This window comes from Heterocephalus glaber, unplaced genomic scaffold (assembly GCF_053883595.1).
Source record: "Heterocephalus glaber isolate CG9 unplaced genomic scaffold, H.glaber_assembly_v1.0 deba00001564, whole genome shotgun sequence".
Lineage (NCBI taxonomy): Eukaryota > Metazoa > Chordata > Mammalia > Rodentia > Bathyergidae > Heterocephalus > Heterocephalus glaber.
This window is the reverse complement of record NW_028258351.1, coordinates 9,463,423-9,471,450: the sequence shown is the minus strand read 5'-3', so window position 1 is coordinate 9,471,450 and position 8,028 is coordinate 9,463,423. Positions and strand designations below refer to the sequence as shown.

Genomic DNA, 8,028 nt, shown 5'->3' with positions numbered 1-8,028 from the left:
TGGTGTAAGGAAAGACATATAGATCACTTGAATAAAACAGAGAATCTAGAAATAGAACCACACATATATGGTCCACTGAGTTTTGAAAGATTATTTAACATTAGCATTTTATAGAATATAAACTCGATTCAAGAGCCGAGGAAGAGATAGTGTTTTCAGCAAACGGCACTAGAACACCTGGTTTCCGTATATAAAAAATTAACCTCAACCCTTTATTTCCATACATGAAAATAACTTGAAGGGATCTATGAACCTAAATATGAAAGCCTAAAAGTATAAAACTTTAAGAAGAAATTGTAAGGGAAAATATTTATGAATTCAGGGTAGGCAAGAACTACCTAGGATACAAAAGACATGATGTATAAAAGAAAAAAATTGATAAATGAGATTCCATCAAAATTTAGAACGTTAGATAACATCATTAAAATGAAAAGTAGTCCTTAAACAGACCATATTTACAATGCATATAACCTATGAGCAGAATATATAAAGAATTCTTAGAGCTCATTAATAGACAACCCAATTAAAAAGTAGACATAAGAAGATGATAAATGGCCAGTACAGCACTGGCTGTAGGAAAGGTGTGCAACTCTAGAATCAGAAAAATACTAATCAGTACAATAACAAGATTGAATTATACACTCATTAGGGAGATGAAGTTCAAAGTTTTAAAAGCCTTGTCATGACTTTTTCTTTTTGTTGGATTCTCCCCCTTTGTGTTTAATTTGTCATGCCCAATGGATTCATTCTGCTGGGTTTCCTGGGGTTGTGATCCTCATTGTTTTTTCCTAGGGTATTGTCTAAAATTATTTGGAGTGCTGGTTTGATATTCATGAAGTTCCTGAGGTGCTCTTTATCATGAAAGTATCTTATTTTTCCATCAATTTTTTTTAATTTTTTAATTTTTTTGGTACCGGGGATCAAACTCAGGACCTTGCGCTTGCAAGGCAGACAGCAGAACCACTGAGCTAAATCCCCAGCCCTCTCCATTAATTCTGAAAGATAGTTTTTCAGGGTACATCAATCTGGGTTGGAGGCTGTTTTCCTTTAGGGCTTGAAATACATCACTCCAAGCTCTTCTTGCCTTGAGGGTTTGCATTGAGAAGTCTGCTATGATTCTGATGGGCTTTCCTTTGTATGTGATTTGTTTCTTTTCTCTCACTGCTTGTAGAATTTTGTTCTTCTGTTGGATTTCTGGAATCCTAATTATTATATGCCTATGTGTAATTTTTTTTGATCAAGGCTATTTGGAGTCCTATATGCCTCACTTATCTGTATGTCAAGTTCTTTTCCCCTCCTTGGGAAGTTTTCTGCCATCACTTCTGTGAACAGTTTTTTTATGTCATCTGCACTCTCTCCTCTTTCTTCATTGACTCCAGTCAGTCTTATGTTATTCTTCTTTGCATTGTCTAGCAGCTGCTGGATTGATTTCTCGTGTTCCTTTACAATTTTAAAGCAATTTTTCTTTTCCTGGTCACTAATTGCAATCTTATCTTCTATATGTGAAATTCTATCCTCACATTGGTTCATTCTGCTGTGTAGACTTTTGATGGAGTTTTTAATCTCCTGGAAATCTGTTTGCATCTGTTTTATGGATTCCATTTGTTTTCTACGTTGGGATTCCATCATGTTCCTCAGATCCTCTATTTTTTTAATCTGTGTCCTCTCTAGATTTATTAATCACGTCTTGCACCATGAGCAAAATATTTGCTGTTATCTGAGTAATTATTTCTGATCTCATTTTTCCCAGATCCTCTTTTGTTGCCAGTTCAGGGAGTCCAGGTGGTTGAGTATCAGATTGTTCCATCTCGTTTCCCTTTGGGGTTGCTGTAGGTAATCCAGAAATCTGTTTTTGAGGCTTGTTTATGTGTCTTCTCATTTCCACGGGGTGGGGGGTGCTTCTGGTGCCCGCGTGGCTCACCTTCTCTGCCCTAGGAGCTTGGGATGGTGGCGGGGGAGCTTCCTTCCTGTTATTTTCTTATCAATGCAGCTTTCTTTTTACTGACAGTCTTAGATTCTTCTGTTGTCTCATCATTGGTCTTTCCCCCTTTTCAAACAAAAATGTTGTTTGTTTTTCACTCATTTTGGTTTGAGTTAGCACATGAGCTTACCAAAAATGTGACTGAGACCAGTGCAGAGTGAAAGAAAGAGGTGTGGATGGAAATGGTAACCAAAATAATGGGCAAATGTGTACAGAGTAAAATAAGTGTTGGATTCTAACTTAAAACCTGCCACCAGATGCAGCTTGTCATCTGCCACTCACAAGAGAGTTTTGACAAGTCTGCAAGCAGCTGGTATATTATGGTCCCTGTACAGTCAAACCTTTCTGCTAGTGCTAAACTGTATTTGCAGCTGCTCCCGAGAACTAGCATCACTGCCTTACCTCCACCTCAGATCATCAGGCATTAGACTGTCATAAGGAATACACAACCTAGATCTCTTGCATGCACAGTTCACAGGAGGGTTCAAGCTCCTGTGAGACTCTAATGCCCGGCTGATCTGACAGGAGGCAGAGCTCAGGCAGTGATGCAAGCAATGGGAGCAGCTGTAAATACAGATGAAGCTTCACATACTAACCACTCACCTCCTGCTGTGCATCCTCAAACCATCTGTGGCCCCAGGGTTGAAGCCCTCTGGTTGAATGGGTATAGAATTTCAGTTTTGCAAGATGAAAAGAATTCTTTTTTTTGTTGGTACCTGGGATCGAACTCAGGACCTTCCGCTTGGGAGGCAGGCAGCGGAACCACTGAGCTAAATCCCCGGCTCATGATGAAAGGAATTCTATGACTGGATGATGGTGATGGTGGCACAACATTGTGAACATTCTTAATGCCACTGAACCATGCATTTCAAAATGGTTAACATGGGGCCGGGGATTTAGCTCAGTGGTTTCGCCACCTGCTGCGCAAGTGCAAGGACCCGAGTTTGATCTCTGGTACCAACAAAAAAAATGGTTAACATGGTAAATTTCAGAGTATGTGCATTTTACTACAAATTAATTTGTTTTTTATTTATTTGGAGTTTTTCAGGGGGGCCGGTATTTGTGTTTTGGTTTGTTTGGTTTGGTTTTGTGCTTCGGATCAAATCCAGTCCTGCATCAGTTAAGAACACACTCTTCCACTGAGCTGCACCCCCAGCCCTACAATTGAGTTTTTAAAAATTTCTAATTTTCTATTTATTATTGCTATTTAGTCACAGAAAAGATAATACTTTCCAGGAAATTTACTTCAGCTTATGTCATATATCAATATAATTTAATGTGAAGAGAAACTGTGGCAGAACTAGTAGGGGCCTTTACAAGGAAATACAAGAAAGGCAATAAAGGAATTCTTCTGTACAGACTTCTGACCTGCATTATTTGATTTTTTTCTCAAAATACAAAACCTTAATATTAGAAGCAAAGAGAAAAACAGCAAAGAAGAAAAGAGTAAAATAAAAGACCAAGGATAAGAAATTTTTCTATCCTGATGCACTGCATACATAATGTATATGTATGGGCTGAGTGATAACAAAAATACTTATGTATTATAATCGAATCTCATACAGAGTTAGAAACAGCAATTTCCTTTTTTTTTTTTTTTTTTTTTTGGTACCAGGGATTGAACTCGGGTCCTTGTGCATGCACAGCAGGTGGTGGAAACACTGAGCTAAATCCCCGGCCCAGAAACAGCAATTTCCAATCAAGCAGGATTGGACCAACATTTTCTGTCTTCAATTACATGATGAAAAAAGGGGTATTAACAGTCACTTCTGATTAGCAGTATTATGATAAATGTTTGACACGATATAACTTTTCTCCTTGTTTACTCATAAAAATTGGTGCCTTTTTATAATGTTCTACAAGTTCTTCCATGGTGCTGAATTTACGCTGCCCAATGCAGTAGAAGGTCTCCTTTCATTGGACTTTAAAATGTGTGTTTTTCCCTTGTGCTTTTAATGATACTGAAAAATCATTTGGCCAAGATTCCCTATCACTGATGAGAAAATCTCCTTCATGTCCCCTTTCATTTAATGCCATTTCTGCTTCATGTCTGGTAACTTTGCCATAATACCAAGGATTGCCAGCAAACTTTCCAGTGAGTGAAGGCCTAATATAATCACACCGTGGAGGTGGCGGTTCAAAACCTGAAGTTAATGAATTATTCTGTGTAATGGTAATGTAGTTTTTTGGCACCAGACCAACCATCCCATTGATCTTCCTGCATTTCCACCACTCTGGGTCATTCTCTGGCTTTTCAACAACATCCATTATATTACCTTATCAAAATTACCATAATTTTATCAAAATTAAGCTCTTCATCATTGGTTGAACTGAATGGGTAAAGAGCCTGTACCACATGCAACACTTGCCCAGTATTTAGGAGATGCAGAATCTGGAACATTAGGTTATCTTTTCACTTTTTCAATGCCTAAGGTATCCTTTAGGTTTTTTACAATAGATGCTTTCAAGCACTGTTTTTCCTTTCCACATAGTTAGAAGGCACAAAATCTATTTTATTCATGGAATTTCTAACTCTTCACCAGGATTTAGAATCATCCAGAAGCCATAATCTCTCATTCTTCTTGATGTCTAGCTTTTGTTCTTGTTGGGCCACATAATCAAATTGGCAATAACACATCTTTTTTTGTTTGTTTGTTTGTTTTGTTTTGGTACCGGGGATTGAAATCGGGATCTTGTGCTTGCAAGGCAGGCAGCAGCACCACTGAGCTAAATCCCTGGCCCCTATAACTGAATTTTTTTCTTTTCTTTTTCTCTTTTTTTTTTTTGGTGCTGGGATCGAACTCGGAATCTTGCGCTTTTGAGGCAGGGCCCGGACCCACTGAGCTAAATCCCCAGCCCTACAATTGAATTTTTAAAAGTCTCCTTCTTGGCAGCTTCTGACTGCCTGCATCCCTCCTCTTCCAGAACAGATGAGACTTCTGCTTTGCTAATGGACAGCGAGCTTCTTGAGGATGAAAGCGAGTCAGTTCTGTGGCCAAGTCACAGAAGCACAGGGCAGAGCACTTGGCAGTTTGTCCCACAGTGGGTGAGGAGGGTGAGAGGGCAGGGCAGTGTGTGTATGGCTGGGCAGTAGGTTCAGGGCAGAAGGGGTCCTGAGGTAACCCAGACTTTCCACCACGGAGCAGGGGTTCATCCCTAGTGGCTGTGCCCATTGACCTAGTACTAGCAGGGGCTCAGTACTTCAGCACAGTAGTCTGTATCTTGACCCAAGTTTGACCTTGAGTCCTAAACCAGGGCTACCCCGCATCTCCTTTGACAAATGTCCACAGGGAACTCGAATTCTTGGCCTGACTCTGCACTCACTCCAAAAGAGAGGGTAGTCATTCTTCACTTGTTTTGAGGGGACTTTTCAGCAAAATATCTAGAAAATAAGAGAAAATAGGCCCTCTGAGAAACAACATCCCAAGTCACTAAGGCGCCCCCCGGAATCTATTTACTTTTCCTTTAGTCTCTATTCTAAGAAACAATGATCTGTGTTCCAGCCTACAGCAAATTAAAAGCTTCAACTTAGAAGGGGAGATGCAAGCTGTTAGCTAAAGCCTGAGAAAGACAGAAAAGTCCAAATAATGATCAAAAACAAATAAGGGGGTGCTAGGGGCACAAATATGAGGCACAGCTAGGGGTAGAGCTCTTGCCTATCACACTGGAGGCCCTGGGTTCCATCCCCAGCACCAAAGGAAGGGAGGGAAAGACACGGGACTGCAGGCAACATGCACACTGGGGGCAGAAGGCCACTCTGGCCCTGGGCTTCCCAGTCAGAGGTGAGAGGGGCCAGGGAGGATGCCAGGGCCGCACTTCCTGGAAAGCCAGGTGGGAAGATGCACCCAGGCTCTGCAGTCTCCTCCCGTGGGGAGGGTTTCGCCCCATGGTCTCACCCCACTATGCCAGGACTGGGAACTGTATCCCTTTGCTGACCAACCATGCTATGTAAAGCCATGTAGACCATCAGAGGCCTGACTTGCTATGAGATAGGGCTCCACTGGAAGGGTCTGAGCCCAGCAGTGACGTGATTTGTGAACAATCTTTCTAGCTAATGTATTGTGAAGCCCAGGGAATGGAGGTGGGAACACAGGCAAGCACAGGGGCTTTTTTCTTCTTTTTGAGACAGGGTCTTGCAGTGTTGCTCAGGCTAGCCTCAAACTCCTGGACTTGCTGGGCGTGGTGGCACACACCTGTAATCCCAGCACTCAGGAGACTGAGGCAGGAGGATCAAGGAGGATTCAAGGGCAGTTTGAAGGCCAGGGATGTAGCTCATCAGTGCAGTGCCTGCCTGGCAAGCTTGAGGCCCTGAGTTTGAGTCCTGAACCCCCCCCCCAAAAAAAAACCCAGCTTGAACTACATAAAACCAAAAACCAACAAAAAACCACACCTGGACTCAAGCCATCCTCCTGCCTCAGCCTAGGGCCTCTGCTCTCTGAAGCCTTCCTGGCCCCCTCCACTCCTCTGCGGGAAATGGCCTCTTCTTCCTTGCTTCTTCACAACATTTCTCCCACTTTAGGCACTTACCATTGCTTGTCTATCTTCCTCCACATTGCTGGTTGCTGTACCCACAACACCTGGCCCAGTGCAGGAGCACTGCCAAATGTCGCTGTGTCCTGTGAGACGTGACTGGAGTAACAGTTAGAACCCGGAATGCTGCTCAGGAATCTTTAATTACAAACAACAGAAGCCAGCACTGGTTGTCTTAAAGCAAAAAGAAAAGGAAATTTGGGAGATGCCCTGAACCTACCGGAAGGCTGGAGAACTGCCCTTGGTCAAAGTACAGGAAGCTACAGCGTGGTTCTTGGCATTCAGGTTAGGCAGCTGCGGTGACTAAGCCAACTGCTTCTCCTCCCCTGGTTCCCAGGTCTTGGGAAGGATGTAATGGGAAGGTTCAGTCAGGTGTCCTGGCTCTGGTCTCACTGGGGCACCGAGAGGAAGAACCAGGGCAGAGAAGACCTTGGGAATGCATGAAGGGAGGGCAGGGTTCTCTAACCGTCTGTCTTACACAGGCTGCACAGTCAGGAGGCACATGACAGCGAAGGAAACCAGAGAGCTGCAGGGAAAACAAGTGGCCACGAGCCAGCAAATGCAAACCACACTTCCCCCAGGCAGGAAAAGTGTTGCAGCAGGAACTGTGAATTGTCACTAGATGCCTCTTCCCCAACTTTGCATCCTCAATGCTCCACACGTACCTAGTAGGTGCTCAGCTAGTACCTGTCAGGTAGGTGAGTCATGGGACAGGGTCTAAGGAGGTCCCCAAAGGGAAGATGGGGAAGCTCGGCCCGTATCTTCCACAGGGAAGACTGCAGGTTTGCTGACTTCCAGCACAGAGAAAGAATGCTTAGGATGTGTCAGAAAGAGGCATAAAGATGGCCTAGCGTGGTGGCACACACCTGTAACCCCAGCATGAGGGAGGCTGAGGCAGGAGGATCACCGTGAGTTCCAGGCCAGCCTGAACTACATAATGAGACCCTATCTCAAAAAAAAAAAAAAAAAAAAAAAAGTCTCACAGATAAGAAAGCCAGTTTTGTCTGGTTGCTACCCAAAAATTACTTTTCTAAATCATGACCTCTACAGATGTTCACAGCAGCACTATCCACGACAGTCCAAAGGCAGAAGCACTCACACGACCGTCAGCAGCTGAAGTGATGAACCAACAGTGGCACTGCTTATCAATACAGCCACGAAAAGTAGCAAACTAAAGTGGGGCATGGGGATCAGTGAGAGATCACTTCCCTAGCAAGTGTAAGGCCACGGTTCTGTCCCACCACTGCAAAAACAAACAACAAAAAACTATTCATGAAAACATTACGCTAAGTGAAAGAGACAAGACGCCGGGGAGGAGTGACAGTGGCTGCTTAATAGGCACGGGCCCCCTTCAGTCCTGAAGCCTTCCAAGCTTTGACCTAGGCAGTGGGGAGGGTTACACAACATGGTGAAGCTGCTAAATGCCACTGAATCATGCACTTTAAATGGCTGACTTTGTTAAGTGAATTTCACCATGTATCTAACAGACAGATATAGTTTTTGCCCATAAAGAGTGA

General features: G+C 43.2%; 1 pseudogene across 1 annotated transcript; it reads right to left on the bottom strand.

Annotated features, from left to right (window-relative positions):
• Positions 1-246: 246 nt before the first annotated feature.
• Positions 247-7,269, bottom strand: LOC147823825 (SH2/SH3 adapter protein Nck1 pseudogene; annotated as a pseudogene). Its single transcript, XR_015443180.1, has 2 exons — positions 6,509-7,269; positions 247-5,363 (listed from the first exon to the last, which is right to left on the bottom strand). The product of XR_015443180.1 is annotated as an SH2/SH3 adapter protein Nck1 pseudogene (transcript).
• Positions 7,270-8,028: the final 759 nt, after the last annotated feature.